Source organism: Periplaneta americana, chromosome 12, assembly GCF_040183065.1.
Source record: "Periplaneta americana isolate PAMFEO1 chromosome 12, P.americana_PAMFEO1_priV1, whole genome shotgun sequence".
Lineage (NCBI taxonomy): Eukaryota > Metazoa > Arthropoda > Insecta > Blattodea > Blattidae > Periplaneta > Periplaneta americana.
This window is the reverse complement of record NC_091128.1, coordinates 10,147,351-10,168,242: the sequence shown is the minus strand read 5'-3', so window position 1 is coordinate 10,168,242 and position 20,892 is coordinate 10,147,351. Positions and strand designations below refer to the sequence as shown.

Sequence of the window (20,892 nt, the reverse complement as noted above, 5' to 3'; positions counted from 1 at the left end):
ATTAGGGACACTTGGTAAAAGTAGGAATTTCATCTTTAAATTCACATAAAACACAAGTAATTTGGATTTTCTTAAGTGGAAAAGCTTTATTACTCTAAATAGTGTTTTATAAACAATATTATTACATATTTAATTGTGTAATAATGAATATGGAATGAAATAAACAAGAAAACTAATATTTTGTCACACATCCTTTTGCAGCAATTACAGCATTAACTCTATTTGGCATACTAGAAATGCATTGGATACAATAATTATCTTTTAATTTCTTGGCCGTGATACCACACATTGATCAGTTTTCTACTAAAGATTGTTTATTTGTAATAATTTCTGAATGAATTTGCCTCTTCATTAGCTCCCAAATATTTTCCATCGGATTAAGGTCCGGAGAGTTACCAGGCCAATCCAGAACCTTAATTTTGTTATCAGACAGGAATTTTGTCACCTTATTTGCCTTGTGACAGGGCACAGAGTCGTGCATGAACACAAAATCACCATCAGGAAACCGTTCACGGACTTGTTGAAGAAGCTGTTCCTTCAGAATCTTTATGTATTGATATTGTCTAATCATTCCTTGAACAAAATACACACGACCATGACCACTAATCACAGACCACACCATGAGGCTTAGAGGATGTTTAACTGTCTTCATAATACAGTCATTTTTGTACTTTTCACCTTTACGTCTTCTAACGAACACAGATTTGTCAGCAAGTATCTGTATGGTAGATTCATCTGAAAAACACACCTGAAAAAAGAAATAAACAGTAGGCCTACTTAAAACACATTTGCACAAAGTAAAATTGTGACTAACAAAGAAATCATGTGAATGACAAACAACTCACTTTTTCCAATCATCCACAGTCCAAAATTGATGCTGCTTTGCCCAAGAGAGACGCTTCTTCACCATGTATGGTTTCAGGAATGGTTTCTTGGTTGGAGTGCGACATGAAAACCCTAACTCTTTGATCCTCCGACGGGTTTTCACAGAAGATATCTTGATTCCAGCATCTCTCATTGGCGTCTTTGTATGTATAAAACTGTTAAACATCCTCTAAGCCTCATGGTGTGGTCTGTAATTAGTGATCATGGAACTGGTCGTCTGTATTTTGTTCAAGGAATGATGAGACAATATCAATACATAAAGGTTCTGAAGGAACGGCTTCTTTCACAAGTCCATGAATGGTTTCCAGATGGTTATTTTGTGTTCATCCACACCTCTGCGCCCTGTCACAAGGCAAATAAGGTGACAAAATTGCTGTCTGATAACACAATTAGGGTTCTGGATTGGCCTGGTAACTCTCTGGGCCTTAATCCAATTGAAAATATTTGGGAGCTAATGAAGAGGCAAATTCATTCACAAATTATTACAAATGAATAATCTTTAAAAGAAAAACTGATCAATGTGTGGTATCACGGCCAGGAAATTAAAGACAATTGTATCCAATGCATTTCTAATATGCCAAATAGAGTTAATGCTGTAATTGCTGCAAAGGGATGTGTGACTAAATATTAGTTTTCTTGTTTATTTCATTCCATATTCATTATTACACAATTAAATATGTAATAATATTGTTTATAAAACACTATTTAGAGTAATAAAGCTTTTCCAGTTAAGAAAATCCAAATTACTTGTGTTTTATGTGAATTTGAAGACGAAATTCCTACTTTTACTAAGTGTCCCTAATAATTTGATCACCCACTGTAAATGTAATTTTAAATATACGGGTCTACCAGTAGAATAGTTTATAGGCCTAATTAAAATTTCTTACAAGAAATAATTCCTAAAAGCTGTAAAGGTTCAGGCCTACTTTTTTGGTGCCTACGTATTTAAAGAAATGTACCTACACTAATAAAATAGTGCGTGTGAAGTCTTAAAATGTTATTTTAAAATGTACCTTTTATATACTTTAATAATGAGATTAATACAGAAATAATTTTTAAGGGTACCCTTTTTCATGAAAATATCGTGTGATACAAAAGTCATTTGCCAAATGGAGAAAAGAATATTATTTTTAAATGACAGATGTATGCATACAAATTATTTTCTTTGGAACTAATCTCTTACGAGGGAACATCCCTCAATGTTAAGAAAACTTTTAAACATTTCGTACACCATTTGAATGAGCATCCTGAAAAGTGTTGGAATTTTTAATATTACATCCTGTGATGCACATAATTATAGATGAATGAGAGGGTGTTCAAGAGGCGTGGGTGGGGATATGCAATGACCAATTGCAGCGCGATCGGTTTTCTGAAATTTCAATTAGTAACGTGGTTGTATTTATTTGTTTGTGTGTTGAAATGTCTTTGTAGTGTGTTTTCTGTTCTGTATGCTATGTTGTATTTCTGTTTTCTGATTGAGGATGCGATCTTGTGTGTGTTTTTGTTTTCGTATGTTAGTGTGATGTATTTCTTGTGCTTGTGTTGAGTTTTTGTTTTGTCTTTCTTATGATGTTGTCTATTATGTTTCGGTTGTAACCATTTTCTTGTGCTATGTATTTGATAGTGTTCACTTCTTCATTGTTGTTGGCTCATGGGCATGTGTACCATTGTCCTGAATGCAGCATGTTTGTGTTGTGTGGGGTGATTAGAGGTATTGTGTATGTGTGTGGTGGTGGTTGGTTTTCTGTATATTTTGAAGGTGTCTAGGAAATTTATGGAGTTATTGTTTTCAAGTTCCAGTGTGTATTGGAGTTTTGGGTGTATTTTGTTTATATATTGGTGTAGTTTGTGTATTTGTCGTTTGTTTCCTTTGTATAGTATGAGTAGCCTATGTCGTCTATGTATCTGTGCCAGTATATTATGTTGTCTGCATATTTGTTGTGTTCATTGTTGAGTATGTATGTTTGTTCTAGGTTGTGTAAAAATATCTCTGCTAGTATGCTAGATATGGGTGATCCCATTGGCAATCCTTCTGTTTGGGTGTAGTATTTGTTGTTGTGTGTGAAATAGTTTTGCTTTATTATGATGTCTGTGATTTGGATGATTTCTTGTGGTGTATTGTTGTCTATGAGCATTTGTTTTAGTATCTGTAATGTGTCTTGTATCGGTATGTTAGTGTATAAGTTAGTGATATCGAAAGATGCTAGTGTTGCACTGTGTGGAATGTGTTGTTGTTCTGTTTTATTAACTAGGTCTATAGTGTTTTTTATTGTTGTCTGTTTTCTGAATTTTATGTTGTTTCTGATGATTTTGTCCATGTGTGTGACTAGTTTGTGTGCTGGTGCCTGTTTGTAGTTGATTAGAGGTCTGATTGGTATGTTATCTTTATGTATCTTGGGTAGTGCATTGAGTTTAGGTGCTGCTGGTTTGATGGGTTTGAGTTGTTGTTTCATATTGTGCGGTATTACGTGTTTGCTTTTGTTGATTGTGCTTTTTACAGTGTTGTGGTATTGTGTGGTGGGATCTTTTTCAAGTTCTGTGATGTTATTTTGTTTAAAGTATGTTTCTACATAACAAAATAGCAACAAATTCTGTTTCAAAAAGCAACAGATATTGGTTTTTGTAAAACAAAAATTCTTAATTTCGAGGAGTACAAGCAAGGACTGAGAAATTACTTTCAGGAATTTTGGGAATGCATGGATGATTTTTCTGCTGAAAATTATCCTCAATTTGAAAGATCATGGCTGGATGCAATCCCTGGAGAGGATAAGAAAATTGTGTATAGACTATTGTTCAATGAAATTCTGTACATTATCAGAATTGATATTATTCAAAAGTTTTCTGAAAATTCCAGATTGGAACTTTTTAGTTGCTTGATCATACACAATTTACCACCTTTGCGAATTCTCTCCCTGAAGAAATACTGTTAAATGTAAAAGAAAACTATGAAGCTTATTTTGATTTACTGTATTATCAACAGCATAGTCAGTCTCGTTCTATACACTTTCGTGTTTTATGTAAACACGGCCAGGCTTCGGCCCGGTAAATATCCTTACAACTTATGCTACAAGGAAATTATAAAGAAAATTTGAAAATTCAACTCAAACATTCATCAATAAGTGGCTATTTTCCAGGAACGCAACTCCCGCATATAACGAAAGCAGACTACTGTATTTTAATCATTTAAAAAATCGCATCCCTATGTCAAAATGTCACTCAACGCCATTGAATAATTGTTTATAATACACTAGAATCACGTCATAGTTCATAGGTACAAATACACTTTTACACACGACTAACCGTAAACAATTTTTAAGTACACTTTTGCTGGTATAATTTGTTCTGAGACTTGTAAGAATGCGTGGTACAATTATGTCCCTGGTTCTGAATTTGCATTAGATATTTTTTAAATTCGTACACGAGAAGAATTAAGTATTTTCAGATGTGGGGTCAGTTGAATAGGCCTATCTGGTATGTTCACTGGAAGCACTCATCTTAAGCTTTTCGCACGGTTCTTCCATGCTTTTCTAAATTAAAGAGATTAAAACAGAAAGAATTAAAGAATTGAACTGATGAAATTTAGTGTCCATTGCAATAGACGAGGCCCCAACTATGGTAGTGGAAACATGTTTCGTTGGTACAGTGTTGGCATGTTTACAGGAGATGGGTATGCATGAAAGTTTGTAACTAAATGTCTTTGCGTGCGAAAATACTGAATAGGAACATATTTTAGACTTAATAGTAAAGGAAATCTAAGGCACTCAAGCACCGTGAGTTTCATACTCACTGGTGCGTTGGACATTGTGCTCTGTCACATATTCTACGACACAGTACATGAGGATAGGCCACCAAAGGGAAAACTGAGGGAATTCGATCCGGCATCGAAACTGGAATCCGGTGTGGCTTAGTGGATAATGCGTCAACATATAGAGCTGAAAACCCGGGTTCGAGTCCCGGTGCCAGAGAGAATTTTTCTCTGTTCTATCCATCCTTCATCACATGGTAACGCAGAATTCCTGCACGGAAATATCATATGTACTTCAGTACATCATAATAATATGATATGCTTAAGTAATCAATGATCCAAGACGGCGCTCATCCTGTCGGATCCCGGCCACTTAGTTACACGTAATGAGTGCACCTCTGTACATAACATAGTACATTGTGCCACTGTCACATATTCTGTGCCACAGTACACGAGGATAGGCCACCAAAAGGAAAACTGAGAGGTAGAACTTAAACTGAGGGGATTCGATCCAGCATCGGAATTGGAACCCTGTGTAGCTTACAGCACTTAGAGCTGAAAACCAGGGTTCGAGTTCTGGTGCCGGAGAGAAATTTTCTCTGTTCTATTCATCCTTCATAAAATTATGTACTTATTTATTGAGAGCAGATGTTAAAGAAGCTTGTACGGACAAACATTAAAAAAAAAACTTTCAAAATCTAAGTATCAGAAAGTTCATGAGTTTGGTTCCAAAGTGTTTGGCTCCACTTCTCTGTGTAAACAACTTTATTTTTTTCTTTAATTAAATTTGTCAAAATATCAGATCGAAGGTCCTGCTTAAGCAATGACCACTTGTTGACAGTAGGCCTATTAAGTATTTCACTCACAGACACAGAACCCGTTTTCAAGAAGTCTGTGGACTGCAAGTAATAGGAGGTTTTGTTATCGCTGTAAAAAACTAGATATTTGTAATATAATTAAAGTTGTTTTATAGTTACCTCCATTTATATAGGGAGTTAAAAAATCATTCAATACTTCGAGATAAGAATTAGTATTCATCTGAAACAAGAAAAAAAGAATTCTAATAATGATGGCTTCTAAAGTTAATATCTTCCGAGATATTAGTACTTGTTCACCAACATCATAAGAGATATTCAATGTGACTTGAAACTATGCTAATAATAAAACTGTAACCGAAATGTTTCTGGTAATTTTCTCTTTTGCAAAAATAATTGTTGTTAACATGTATAACCAACTATTGTGAGAACAAAAATAGCATTTTTGAAATTTTTGTTTGTATATCTGTCTGTTTGGCTGTCTGTGTGCTTGTTACCTTTCACGCAATAATGGCTGACCCGATGTCTATGAAAATTGGTATGAATGATAAGTTAGTTCCCACTCAGATTTTAGCTATATGAACATGGGTGAGCAACTCGTGCTCTCAAACTGTCAACACAATCTCAGTCAGGCAGAACGAACTCTGTTCTATCTATACCAGTAGTGTCTTTATGCGGGTCTTGTAAGACGTAAGTTCTCTCAAGTCTGCAGTAAGCGGCGGCTCGTTATGAGTGAAACAGTATAATCCGATCAGATCGTTTCCTTTTATTGACAAGTGGGGAAAAAAATACTTTTTGTTAAAAAGGAAGGTAAGTTACATATATATATATTTTTTAAAATTTTATTGGTTATTTTACGATGTTGTATCAACATCTAGGTTATTTAGCGTCGAATAAAATGAAGGTGATAATGCCGGTGAAATGAGTCCGGGATCCAGCACCGAAAGTTACCCAGCATTTACTCGTGTTGGGTTGAGGGAAAACCCCGGAAAAAAACCTCAACCAGGTAACTTGCCCCGACCGAGATTCGAACCCGGACCACCTGGATTTGCGGCCAGACGCGCTGACCGTTACTCCACAGGTGTGTGTATATATATATATATATATATATATATATATATATATATACACAGGGACATCACTTTATTTTTATCAACATTTTTAACATTAACCTGGCTATACTCGGAAACAGTGTTACCCCCTTCCATTACAGGAGTTTGGTGTTACTAGTGCAAAATGTAAACAATTCATTTTACTAGCTATAGGAGGAGAGAAAAGTGGTGTATCCATTTATGTTACAGGGAAATACGATACAGTGAAACCTGTTCAAATCGGAACCTGAATAATCCGGGATCCTGTCTATTTCGGAACAATTTATTGGTCCCGACGAAATTTGTATGTATTATGTGTAATTTTTCCTGAATAAAACGGAAACTGTCTGCTACTGTTCAAAACGGAAAAAATATTTTGGACACACACTATATTTTGTAACTGTATTTTGAAACAGCGTGTAATTTCAAGGAATATACGAAATATGTAGGTCACTAAGATAAAAACCAGTTTTCTTTGCAAAATTCTAGAGGGTACGAGGGTGTGTTGGCCTGTCGGTCATAAATTTTATTACCCTGTTGACTAGGCAGATGAGTCCCTTCAAAGATTTTCAATGCTTCACACCCGTATACTGTCGTAGCTAAACAGAGCGCAAGTGTAGTGATTTCCTGGTAAAAAAAAAAGTTGCATAAAATGTGGCATTAACATTAAGTGATGAAGTGAAAGTTATCGAGATAAAGGAAAATTAGAAACAAAGTATGTGAAATAATATTGAAGTACAGTTGTGGAAAACCCAGGTGTGACACTTTAAAAAATAAAGATCATAATGAGTGAGTGGCGTGCAGCCAATATTGGTGACACAAAAGGAACCAGAAAGCAACTGTTTATGTGAAAATAAATGAACTGTTGTGGGAGTGGGTTCTTCATGACCTTTTAAGGGGACACTCAACTATATTTTGGAACTTTTTTCCTATTTGACCAATCTTTTTCAAATTTAGAGAAAAAGTTTAATATACACATGGAAAGTAACATGCAAAATCTCAGCTCATTAGATCCAATACTTTTCAAAATAAAAAATATTTCAATTTTTAATCCATCATTAATTGAAATATCACTTTTAATTATCATTTTTTATTTTTTGGCTTCGTGCATTTGACTGTGACTTCTCAATGAATAGGGGAAGAATTCTGCGTATTGATTTAGTTCTGTCACGTAAATTAGTGTAGAAATTTAATTTTTCATTTCTATGACACTTTTTCTACAATTTTTAAGTTGAGTGTCCCTTTAAAGAATAAGCCAATTTCTGGATCTGTTCTGCAAAGCAAGCTATTGAACTGGGAAAGAAATTAAATAAACCAGAATTCAAGGCTTCTAATAGATGGCTTCTAGTCCAATCAATTAATAATGTGCAGTGATATGCAGTACAGTATTAGAATATAGTGTTAGATATTAAATAGAATGAGATTAGTAAACTTTAGTAATGTTTAATGACTAATGAGTGAGTTACGATAATATTTATACAGAAAATGAGATTTTAATCAAGATGATTCACCAACATAATAAGCGACAGAAAGCTGATTTAATGTGATGAGTGTTAATGGAATATTTTGTACTTCTTGCAGTTTGCGGCATGCCATTTTGTTTTTCATGTATATGAATGACAAAACATTCCATTTTAATGTCACACCTGAATAATACGGAAACCTGTCCACAACGGAAAAAAAATTAGGACCATGTCACTTCCGTCTTGAACAGGTTTCACTGTATTAGGATTTTCAGTTTGATCATTACTTTTACGGTATTTTATCAAAATACAGTATAGTAGTAACATTTTTTTTTTTTTTCACAAACTCAACTCTTCAAGGGGTTTTATTCATTATATAATGGCTACTTTATTCAGCATATTACCGTACTTTCGGTAACTCTAATCTTCACTTCAAAGTTATTCAGTCATGCTACAAACCGTACCTGTGAGAAATAAGCAGGTCCCGGTATTTACAGAGATCGCGAAAATCACGACATAATAGATATACAATAGATTTTTACTAATCTTTACGAATTAAGTGATTCTGATTAATAATATGCGGATAAAACAATCGCGAAATGGAGTTCTAATAGTGAAATATGGACACATTCACGAATTATTATAGTGTCGTTTTATAGCGAATTTCATATTCTGAGTTCTTTTTTCGGACTTTTTTTATTTGAATTTGTTGCACATTCAAGTAGGCTACATTACATGATATTCCTGGTGTTCTCATTACATTAGTGAACTCAAAAGACCGAGAATTCAACATTTCACTAATAATTTGAAAGTATTAATTTGAGGGCTACAAGTTTTTTTTTTTTTTTTTCGTTTTTAATTAATATGTGTTAAATACAGTCTCAATCCAATAAATATTGTCTATTGGCCATACCGCACCTTTACCAGAATCCAATGAACCTTTAATGTTATTTATTTGGAAAGTAATATTCATACTGAGTTAATATTCAAATTTCAAGAAATTGTATTTTCCAAAATTTCCATTAATAACCAACAAAAGTACAAATCAATCTCCAACAATCTCCGCCGACACCAATATTAAAAAACACAAATGATAAAGTTAATCTCCATAAATACCTGCCCCTGGAAATAAGCTTCAATAATATAAGCTCTTCCTTCTATGGAAAACGCAACCATATTTCTGAAACACACTATACTCTATACTCTTTACTTCAATGCTAGCAGACTTGGACTGCAACAGCGGCCGTAAGTTTGTGTGGCTGACAGGAGCAAGAACATTACTGCAAGGGGTGGGAGTCAAGTACATTCAGAAACGCAGGTACAATAAAAATGCAAGTAAAAATAAAATGATGTCCCAGTATATACACACACATCGGGTGTTTCAGACCACCCGTATCAGCCTTTTTTCTCTAAAACTGTATGATACTGGTTCATAAAAAAATTTTGATAACCAAAACCTATGTAAAGAATCGATTGACGGTAGTACCATTTCCCGTAACAAACCGGAAGTAGGGATACCTGTGGTCAACTTCGAAATTTCAAATGGGAACATAGGTCATTGAAGGTGCCATTGGAAACTACTTTTAAAAAGAAACAACTTTTATTGAAACTTTTTTTTCTAACTTTTATTGTTTACTCACAAAGCAACAAAACTTGTATTTTCTGAGAAATTTTGTATGTTGTTTATGTATGTACACTCTTCATAGTAAGTGTTCAAAATGTCCGTCAGCCTGTGCTAAACAATGTTCTGATCTCCTTCTAACATCCGTGATTGCACGGAGAACTTCAGCACAGCTGAGAGACACATGGTGTGGCTTGTCTAATTATTTGTTTCATGTCTTCTCTAGTTGTCGCATCTGGTAGATCATGTCTTTAATTCTCCCCCACAAGAAGGCTTGCCCGTGACTCAGGATTGCATCATAATACAGTGTTTAGAATTCTCAACGACAACAAATTTCATTCATACCATATTCATCTCCATCAGGAACTGGGGGACATGACTTCCAGACTCATGTTGATTTCTGCAACTGGTTTCCAAAACACGGATCGTGATTTCGAGCTCAGAATTCTGTGAACTGATAAGGCAACTTTCAAAAGTAATGGTCAGGTGAATCTCTACAATTCCCATTACTGGTCTCTGGTTAATCCAGACTGGCTATGTGAAGTGGATTACCAGCACGTGTGGAGCCTCAACATATGGTGTGGCCTCCTCGGACACCGAGTCATAGGACCATACTTTTTTGAGGAGAACTTGAATGGTAGAACGCACACTTCCTCCGAACGATTTTGCACCAGTTGCTTCATGATGTTCCACTTGTGCTTCGGTTAACGATGTGGCTTCAGTAGGGCGACTGTCTGGCTCACTTTTCATGTAGGGCTCGGTGAGTTTTTAACCGGTTATTCCCCTACGGTGAATTGGACAAGGACCACCAGTAGCCTGGCCTGCCCGATCTCCTGACTTCGCTCCAAATGACTTCTTCTTGTGAGGGAGAATTAAAGACATGTTCTAAGAGGTGCAAACGAATGACATCGTGCACTGTTGTGTCATGGCGGTGTGTACTGCATTGGTTCTGCTGTGTTGTTTGTAATGAGCACAACGTAAAAAATATGTTAATGGCTTATGAGTGAACATGTCAACGGACTTTTACTGAAGCCTTTGAAAAATATTAAGAATTATTACAAGTTTCAGATGCCTGCAAATGAAGCTGAATGAGAAGCAATAGCAAACAAATTACTGAATCTTTTAACTGACACCCTCTCAACTTCCCTATAATCTTGTTCTGCAGAATCCAGTAATTTGGAATTTTGAAGAGAAATGGGGCTTTAGTAATTCCCTAATTGCTTTGGAGCAATGGATGGAAAGAACGTAGCAGTACAAAAACTACCCGGTAGCATGTTCTCAATTTTCTTTTTTAAAATAAACACGTTCGCTCATTTGCATCTTCATCGACCCCTTTGTATTTTTCGAGAAGAATTTCTAAAGCCTGATAACACATATCTCTGTTCAGGTAATTAGCGTTTGAAGTATCCCAGAAACAAGTTTAAAAATATCGCTCCAGACTTTTTTCTCCTCCGTCATTTTTCACGTCACACTCACTGTCACTATATACACTCAATTTCTTGCTAAATGCCAATTCTGCAAACTGCAACTGACAAGAAATCAGTCCGATCATGCTACACACGATCCAGCTTGGAGGGTGTTGGAGTGGAGAAATCGGGAGGTAAGGTGGTTGCCCGAACCAACCATCCAACACCCAGCAACCCTACATACCATCCGATCGGCAGGGTCTCTGCAAATTGGACCCTGCGGATTAGGTCGTGTGTAGCTGCTTATAGCACAGACAACTTGTGTAGCCGCCATAGCCACTGAACCTTCCAGCAGTTTTGTTCCTATTTCGCTGCAGTGTGACATCATTGATTCGGAATAAAATGAACCCACCCGGGCCCCGGACAAAGGCCTAAAAAGAAGTACATGTCCAGACAAAAGAAGACGTCTGGTCACTCTATCAAAAAATAACCCTCCGAAATTAATGACATCACTTACGCTTCACTCTGTACTACAGTTTGTTAACTTGAACTGCACAACGCTTTCCATCCATGGCTCAATAAGTTCGGAAATCTTTTTTTCCAATATCATTCTTCAACTATCGTGAAATTGTCTTCAGACAATTTCCACTTAAGGAGGTGCTTTACAATTCATCTCAGATTGCAGGACTTGTTTTTGTAACTACGAGGCGCATCCAGAAAGTAAGTTTCCTTTTTTCCTTATTTAAAAAAAAAAAAGAACACACACTTTCAGGAAAACATTTATTGGCAACAGGTACAACTATTTTTCAACATAGCCACCTTCAGAATTGAGACATTTGTCGTATCGTGGGATCAACTTTTGTATCCCTCTGTCATAGAACTCTGCTGCCTGTGAATGGAACCACCGTGTGACAGACGTCTTCAGCTCTTCATCGTTGCCAAAACGCTCACCGAAGGACAGGAATTTCTTGAGGTGCAAGAAAACTTGAAAATCGCTGGGAGCAAGATCAGGACTGTAGGGTGGGTGATCAAACAACTCCCAGCCAAATTCCGTCAAAACAGCTGCTGTGCACTGAGCCGTATGTGGACGAGCATTGTCATGGAGGAGCATATCACCTGCAGTAAGCATTCCACGCCTCTTGTTTTGAATGGCACGTCGCAATTTTCGCAGTGTTTCACAGTAACGGTCAGCATTCACTGTTTCACCTCTTGGAAGGAAGTCAATGAGCAGAATGCCCTTCCTGTCCCAGAACACCGTGCATATCACTTTCTGTACCGACAGCGTCTGTTTGAATTTTGTCCTAACCGGAGATCCACTATGCCACCAATGCATTGACTGCTGCTTGGTTTCCGGGGTAAAGTGCGAAATCCAAGTCTCATCGCCCGTGACGATCCTGTCGAGGAACTCGTCGCCGTCATTGTGATACCGTTGCAGAAATGTCAGTGCTGCTCCTAAACGTTGCATTTTGTGTTCGGGTGTCAGGTTTCTCGGCACCCACTTTTTTGAACAGCAGGTGCTTAGTGACAATTTCATGCAACAAGGCTCGCGATATCTGCGGAAAATGGATGCTCAGCTCCGTAATCGTGAAGCGACGGTTCTCCATGATGCACTGCGACACCAGCTCAACACGATCATCACTGATGAGGGACGGTCGCCCACTGCGCTCTTCATCATGGGGATAAACTCCAGAACACGGTACCCTACCTTCCCCTCTACCCCCACCGCACCTACCTTGCAACTTGCTACTTTCCTTGCAGACAACGAGTTAAGCCTCGTTCACACTTTTCAAGTCACTTGAAAGACGAACTTGAAAAGTGTGAACTATGTTTCAAGTTGATTTGAAATCAATTAACGGCTTGAATTCAAGTTTCAAGTGAAGTTGGATCCCTTTCTACTTTTTACTTGACTTGAAGGGATACTTGAAAAGTGTGAACGTTACTTGATAAGTTGAATTCAAGGAGAAAAGCGCGGGAATTCAAATTAACAACTTTTTAAGAGCATTAAATTAACAGCTAATTGTTTTTCTGTTCTACTGGGAATGTAAAAATTATAGGAAACAGTACTGGGTGTTCATTTCAAAGTGTGTCATGACGTCACTGTTGATGAGTCAGCGATTTGAAGCGAGTTTCAGCTTTTGTGTCAGAGAAGATGCCTATTAATCAAGGCGTTCAATCTGAACTTGAGAACGTGTACGGTATAACATGAACGTCGTAGCAACAGATGGCGGTCTGTACGATCTGTGTGCTACCATAACCTCTTTCGAACTTGTTTTGCGCGGTTAAGTCGTACGCAGGGTATTTGTTATCATCGGTTGCATACAGCAACATTCCACAATACAAATCAAATGCTCCGTGTTCATGTTGACCGTCGAAGTTAATGTCAGCAAATACTGTACATAAGTAATCGTCTTAACCCTCTCCCCATATCCCGACAGTAAGAAAAAACTCACCTCAGTACATATTTCGAAACAGTTCACATTCCTGCCACTACCGGCGTTACCGTACGTATCGGTAAGTACAGTCGCGCTCAAACCTCCTGACGTTTGCAGGTGTGTCTGCTTATCGGCGATAGCCAATAGCGGCAGTGCTGCGTTGCAACATATGGGCTATGCAGACCTGTCGCATAGTTGTCGCTTAGAAATCTCAAAATCAAATAACAAGTGCGCTGGGAAAATTGGTATGTTGTTGGGATCCTGCATGTATATATGATGAATGCTTAATGTTTTCTGAACACATAGAAACAAAAATCACGTTTCTACCCCCAGTGGTTCCAATGTTATGGGTTAATACGATAAAACCCCGATAAGACGCTGTTCAAGGGACCGCGAGTAAACCTCGTATTAATTGGGACCGTGTATTAGACGGGTATACTTTGTAATTTTCACTTATATACAGTATCTATTAGCATTTTTCTTTATGGAAATACATGATTCATGAAAAGTAATACCAGTATTACTCGATTATGTAAATTACTGTATTGTACGTCAAAGACATTTACAATATGTACTGTACTCAATTCTATCGAAAAAAGTAATTTATAGTTATTTGTCATGTGCGTGTTTCCAAGTTCTCATGTTTATCACACTTCACTCTCTTGCGCTTACATCCTTCCGACGTCGCAGCTGCAGAGATTTTTTTAATGTGGATGATGGGATTTCTAATGAATCAGAGAGTTGTTTCTGATCATCGTAATTTCGTAAGATTTTTTCGTCACAGTTGCCTCTGTCTCATTGCTTTGTGTTGACTTCCAGGAATGAAGTAGTGGGCGATGTTTATACAGCTGCGATGCGATAAGGAATGTTTATTATATGTAAGAATTTTGAGAACCATAAACTTACAGCTTCAAACAAAGGGTCCCTTCAGAATATAAACAGAGTTATCTGTTTGTGAGAGGGGAGAAGAGAGACTACTAAATTGAAATGTCAGTTCGATTTCTGATGGTGTTGTGTGCAGTTGGCTCTGTTTAAAGTACGGTATATGAAAGTGTAATGTAATATCTTTTTCGTGTGTTGGCAATTTGGCATTCTCAAAACAATTATGTCTCTTAGTGAGCCCAGTGCAAGTGGGAATGGTGGATCGAGTGGATATGGCAGTAAAATTCGGAAAATGGTGTTTAGTGTTTATAATTTCTTTAGGAAATACTCTTCTGAAGAAATGCGTAAAAATCTTAACTTTTCAAAATGTCAAGCACTGACTGCCGAGGCGTGTTCTTTAAGTGTGTCTACAGTGTCCCGTGTATGCAGAGACGTTAAAAGAGCGCAAACACAGGGTGCCGATAAATTGTTCCATTCTCCTAGAAAGCATATGAATGTTCCTAAAAGACTTACAAATCTAGACGACTTCCAAAAAGACGTTGTACGACGTACAATTTTTTACTTTTACGATAACGGAAAATTTCCGATAGCTGACAAACTAACCGTACTGCTTAGAAAAAAAATTAATTACTCAGGTTCAGTTTCTTCCACTAAAAGATTATCGGTTGGGATTCCGCTACAGGAAAACCAATGATGGGCAAAAATATCTAATGGAACGGAATGATATTGTTGCCGCAAGACTGACGTTTCTGCGCAAAATGCACAATATCAGATCATCAGGTGACACTCGACCCACATTTTACCTTGATGAAACGTGGGTCAACAAAAATCATTCTCTGAAATATGTTTGACAAGACTCAAATAGAAATAGAGGTCTTAAAGTGCCTTTAGGAAAGGGAGATAGACTTATTGTTTGCCATGTAGGATCAGCTGAAACAGCTTTCGTTCCAGGTAGTAAATGGGTATTCAGATCAAAGAAAACCAGTGATTATCACGAAGAAATGACGGCACAATCATTTCGCGATTGGTTCTTAAACAGATTTCTAAATCATCTAGAGGAAGGGAGTATAATTGTAATGGACAATGCTCCATACCATTCCGTTAGCATTAATAGACCACCAAATACCTCCTCTAAAAAAGATGAAATCAGTGAATGGCTGAAAAGTAAAGGTGTTAGTTTTTCTCCCTCGGACACTAATTCAGAACTTTTGAAAAAAGTGTTGCCTTTCAAAAGCAGTGAAAAAATGTATGAACTTGATCAGCTAGCCAATGAAATGGGGCATGAAGTGATAAGACTCCCACGTTATCATTGCCAGTATAGTGCAATAGAACTAATTTGGGCCCAGGTGTAAAGGGAGGTCGCTAGAAACAACAAAACTTTCAAAATGTCGGATGTGGAAGAACTTGTAAATAAACAACTTGAAAATGCGTGAAACACGCGGTGAAATTACAAGAGGAAGATTTCGCTAAAGAGTTAGGCCGGGAAAGCATTTTAGAACCAATGGTCATTAATTTACAAGACGACAGTGACACAAATGACAGTGAAACTGATGGTGAGGGGGCTGACGACGACGATATTGGCTCACCATTAGCTCTGCCACTGGAGTAGAAATTTACAGCACCAAGGGTACGTTTTATTAATTCATCATTTTCCTTAAACGGAACACAGGCATATAATAACCGCTATTTTTGTAAGAATATGCTCTGACAGCATGGACATAACGCTATTTAGGGCCATGTCAATTCAATCAATTCATTTGTAGGCTACAGAAAATTAGGACCTACTACATATTTCAAATTAATCCTATCGTTCAATTTATTTGATCAAGCTGCGCCTTTGTGTTATTCGACAACTTTATTAACCCTAATAAAAGTAAAACTTACAAAACTGGTATAAATTCAGCGAGTTACGTCTGACTCAACTAATTTTTCTATATTTTGTGACTTTTAATTTCATTCTATGCAATCTGAAGATAATAATAAATATTATTATTATTATTATTATTATTATTATTATTAAGTCTTCTGCATTTCCCTATCAAACCAACCTCAGGTAAAGGGTCGCGCTCCACAGTTTTAAAACTACTGCCGCTGAGTGACAGAGACGGAGAGAGTAGTTGTGACAACATCGCGCTCGCATGTTACTGGCTTTCGCGAAACGTCAGGAGGTTTGAGCGCGACTGTAGGTTCTGAATGAACGCTGTACTTGCTAGGAAACTTCTCTGGCAGATAAGTAATACACCTCTGCGGAAGTGTAGGAAAATTGAATTTTCTAGGTTCATCGGCTAGCCACATAACTGCATACAGCGAGCCATGACACACTTTGAACTGAACACCCAGTAGTAAGTGAAATAATGACCAAGTATTTGAGTTTCTGAAGTTGTATAAAATTCACGAAGGCCTGCGGATTATAGAAACAGAAAAGTTTCGTAATAAAAATGCAAAGGAAGCTGCCAAGGAAGGAAGAGTTAATTGTAGAACTGAACAGCAGAGATTTTAACGTGGATACACGAGATAGCCTATGAAAGGCAATAATAAAAACCATTAAACTGTAGATAGAGAAGAAGTGAGGAAGATAAGAGAGATTAAGAAAAGAAGAGCGTTGCTTGAAGGGATGACATTTATCGCCGAAACTGGCATGGTTCAGTGTTGTTGATATATTTCTTTTTTGGGAACTCTAACAGCTTCAAGATAATCATTTTCAATTATGGTAAATCAGACTTGCTAATATTTTATTACATTTGCGATAAGAATTATCAAATCTGCTTGAAGATTTCACTTATTCTATTTGTAATGGTCAAAAGTCGTGTATTTCTCTTACTAAGGTAATTCCTAACCTATACTGAACAACGCGTCTTCCATTTCTTCAATATATTTATCATTTCCCTGGCACGGAGGTATGCTACTACAGAAATTCCTAATTGCACAACATCCATCGACGACATTTTATCCTACTTGAAAACAAAATAACTTGAATATGTCTGAACCGTTGCTTACGGGATTATAATCTCGTAAGCAAAGGTCTGAACTGAGACTTGAATTCAGGTTACTTGAAATCACGTGACTTGAAAAGTGTGAACGAGGCTTGCAGACTCCTCCCTCTCTCGCGTTCTCACGCTGCATCTCGCTCCATTCGAGACACGCGCCACCTCGAAATATCATGGCGGCCACGTGACGATCTCCGTGAACATCGAGGAAAAGCACGTGATGTAAAAAAGCGGGGTATCGGGGCGGCAAGCGGCAAGATATATTATTGAAAGTGGGGATTTGCAGCTCCGAAATTTATGATTTTATTGCAGTACAATGGGAGATGAAGGAAGACATAAAAAAGTGGAAGCTGGAAGGGAAAAAGTAAGTTTTTGTAGGTTAATTAAACCTACATTTCGAGATTTAATTAAAATCAATACACTTTTTAATACAGTTTCCATTACTGTTTTGGAATATGTTAATATAGCAGGACGACAAGCAACACCAGTAGTTATATTGTGGTCCACTTTTTATCTGCGTCTTCATCGATATAGGTCTAATGTTTTGCCTTCTTGAGATCTTTGTTGGTGAATTATAATATGTTCCCAATAGGAACGATTGGAGGAAACTGGGTTTGCAGTGAAAGATCTGGGATTTCTGCCCTTAGTCAGAACACTATGAATGAGTTATGTTCCCTCCATATGTTATTAACAACAAGAATTTTGAATACCGTCTTCATACCATAACAACCCTGTTAGGTTTCACTCATTTTAACTACCTCGGTTTATATCGAGCAAAAAGTTATGAAAAATAGGTTATATGTACTAGCTACGTTTCCCCTCTCCTCTTTTGTGTTACCGGTAATATAGCCTATTTGAACATATTGTAAGGAAAGGCAATTTTAGTTTATTTTAATTAATGTACGAGGGGCGCCACAAAAGTAAGTTTACACTGCATATTTTTTAATATTCATATCTTATTTTGTACATAAAACACTGTACATTATGCTCTACGCTCAACACTTTATTTTTCGACATAGTCTCCATGACAATTAAGGCATTTGTCTGTTGGAACGAGCTTGTTGATGCCGCTCTTGTAAAATGTGGTGTCCTTTGTGTTGAGCCAGCATTTCACAGTTGTTTGACGTCTTCGTCACTTTGGAATCTGTGCCCTCCAAGATGTTCTTTCAAGGATAGGAAGCAATGATACCGTAATCACTTGGTGCGAAATCAGGGCTGTATGGTGGATGTTTCAAAGTCTCCTAGGCCTACCGAAAATGTTGCAACTGTTCTTGAGTGGCATGGGCAATGTGTCGCCGAGCATTATCATGGAGCAGTCCAGTACGTTTATGACTAGTGGCAGCTCGTAAACGTTCCAGTGTTGCACCGTATACAGCTGCACTTTCTCCAAGAAATCTACCATCAACACACACTTCTGTTCCCAGAAGTCATTGACTATCACTTTGCCAGCCGACCTCACAACTTTGAATTTCTTGGTTCGAGGGAAACCTGAATGCTTCCACTCCATGCTTACCCTTTTTGTTTCTGGGTATGATGGTGAACCCATGATTCGTCACCAGTGACAATACACTGAAGAAAATCTTTGTCGCCAATGGCATATTGCTGCAAGAATTACAGGGCACAAGCCGTTCTCTGAGCTTTGTGGTCTTTAGAAAGGTTTCGTGGAATCCATTGCGGACACACTTTGTGAAATCCCAACTGCTCAATACTGCGGCTGACTGTTCCATGTGACAGATCCAAGTCATGCGTAAGTTCTGTAATGGTGATTCTCCTATTCTTCAGTATCACATGCTCAATGTGTGTTTCGTTCTCTGCCGTGCCAGCTGTTGTGGGTCTGCCACTTTGCACATAGTCAACTGTTGTCACCTTCCTGGTTCGAAATTTGGTGCACCATTTTGCCACACTCTGATGACTCATCACACTTTTGCCATAGAAGTCCAACTGATGATGAATCACTGCAGCTGACATCTTCTTTGCATTGAGAAATCGAATTACAGCACGAACTTCCTGCTTGGACCATCATTCCATCTTACCCTCCATCTTCAACTGGGTTCTGTCAGTAAATGCTAGTGCACAATACTACCAACCGATATGACGTTACTAACTGAAACAATACAAACATTTCGCCATAGTTGGATGCTGCCTAGCTTCAAGACTATGTATAATAACTTAAATGCCTTGTAAACTTACTTTTGGAATGCTCCTGTATTTTGCCGTTAGGTTGGTCAGGTTAGTGTAGGTGAGCTAGGTTAGCATAGATTTGCTTATTTGATGTTTTTAAAATTATTTTGTGTAGAGTTCGTATAGAGAAATTATAATTATTTCAACAAGTAATTTGTGTCAGAATATTGTTTGCTTGAAATTGGATTGATAGTGAAAATGCTCATTTGCAGGCACAAAATTTTGCTAAATCTGAAAGAACAGAACGGCAGTAGGGGAAGTTATCCCCACTCGCTGCACGCTCACCATACTACAGCTGCTCTTTCTGTGTCTGTCTATCCTGTCCTACAGAGTATGACTGAGGTCATTAAACTTTATTTACTATTAGGTATGGAAAAGTGAATTAAATTATATTAAGTTGAATTTTATAGGAGACTTTTGTTGTTGTATGTGTTCATGTCATATAGGCTCATTCTCACAAATAAGGATAGTTTTTAAAAAATATGAATGAATTTTGTTTTTGCTCCAAAACATAAGACATTTCAAATGCTTTTATTATTATTATTATTATTATTATTATTATTATTATTATTATTCATATATGAATAAGAAAAGTGGAGAACATCAAAACAAAATTGGAGAAAGAAACTGAATGCAAATGAAGAAGCCAAAAAATTTACTTGTTGAAGGAAAGGAAGAGAGATTGGAAGAGGCAGCAAATGCAAAGAAATGTTTATCTGCAGACAGGAACAAACTGAATGCTAAAGGACGTAAGGATGCTGAAAGGCAGAAGAGAGCAGCAGGCACAGGCTGGAAATGTAACTCCTGAGCTTGATTCTTACAAGTGTGTGCAGTCACATGGTTTGTAAGGCAGTTGAAAGAGTGAAGAAGGTGCTTCCTACAAGCCCGAGCAAAAAACAGGCAGTTATTTAAAAAACTTTTGGAAGCAAATCCAGATGTTCCAAGGACAGTGTTCAAGAAAAGGAAGAAATCTTGGAACGAGGTGCTGGCAGCTGAAGAAGATGGTGAAGTTAAAATTATGTGGTTGAGAGTGTGTGACAGAGAAAACGCTCACGTTTTCAGAATCGATTAAAATGATTTGTCTTATGTTTCATATGAACAATTGATAGGTATTCTTCCAGAACCAACTATGAAGATTACAGGAAACAAGACTCTATTGTGTATTTTTCCAGAAGTATTGATGTTTTTGAATAATCTTAGAACTAAGTTTATTTTTATGTTTATGTTTGTTGTAATATTGTTAAAATATTTTATTACAATTACTACTATTTAATATATACTGTATGGCATACAGTATAATATATAGTATATTATAGAGTATAGTATATGGTTTAGTATACAGTGTAGTTTATAGTATAGTGTACAGTATAGTATATAGTGTAGT

At 37.1% G+C, this 20,892-nt stretch overlaps 1 long non-coding RNA gene across 6 annotated transcripts in view; it reads left to right on the top strand.

Moving 5' to 3' along the window:
* The window catches only part of LOC138710163 (uncharacterized), a 117,223-nt gene that overhangs the window by 8,165 nt on the left and 88,166 nt on the right, over positions 1 to 20,892 (top strand). For all 6 annotated transcript variants that reach the window (XR_011335125.1, XR_011335123.1, XR_011335122.1 and 3 more), the window contains exon 3: positions 11,905 to 17,691. This is a non-coding gene — a long non-coding RNA (uncharacterized lncRNA). The remainder of the gene's footprint in view (positions 1 to 11,904; positions 17,692 to 20,892) is intronic.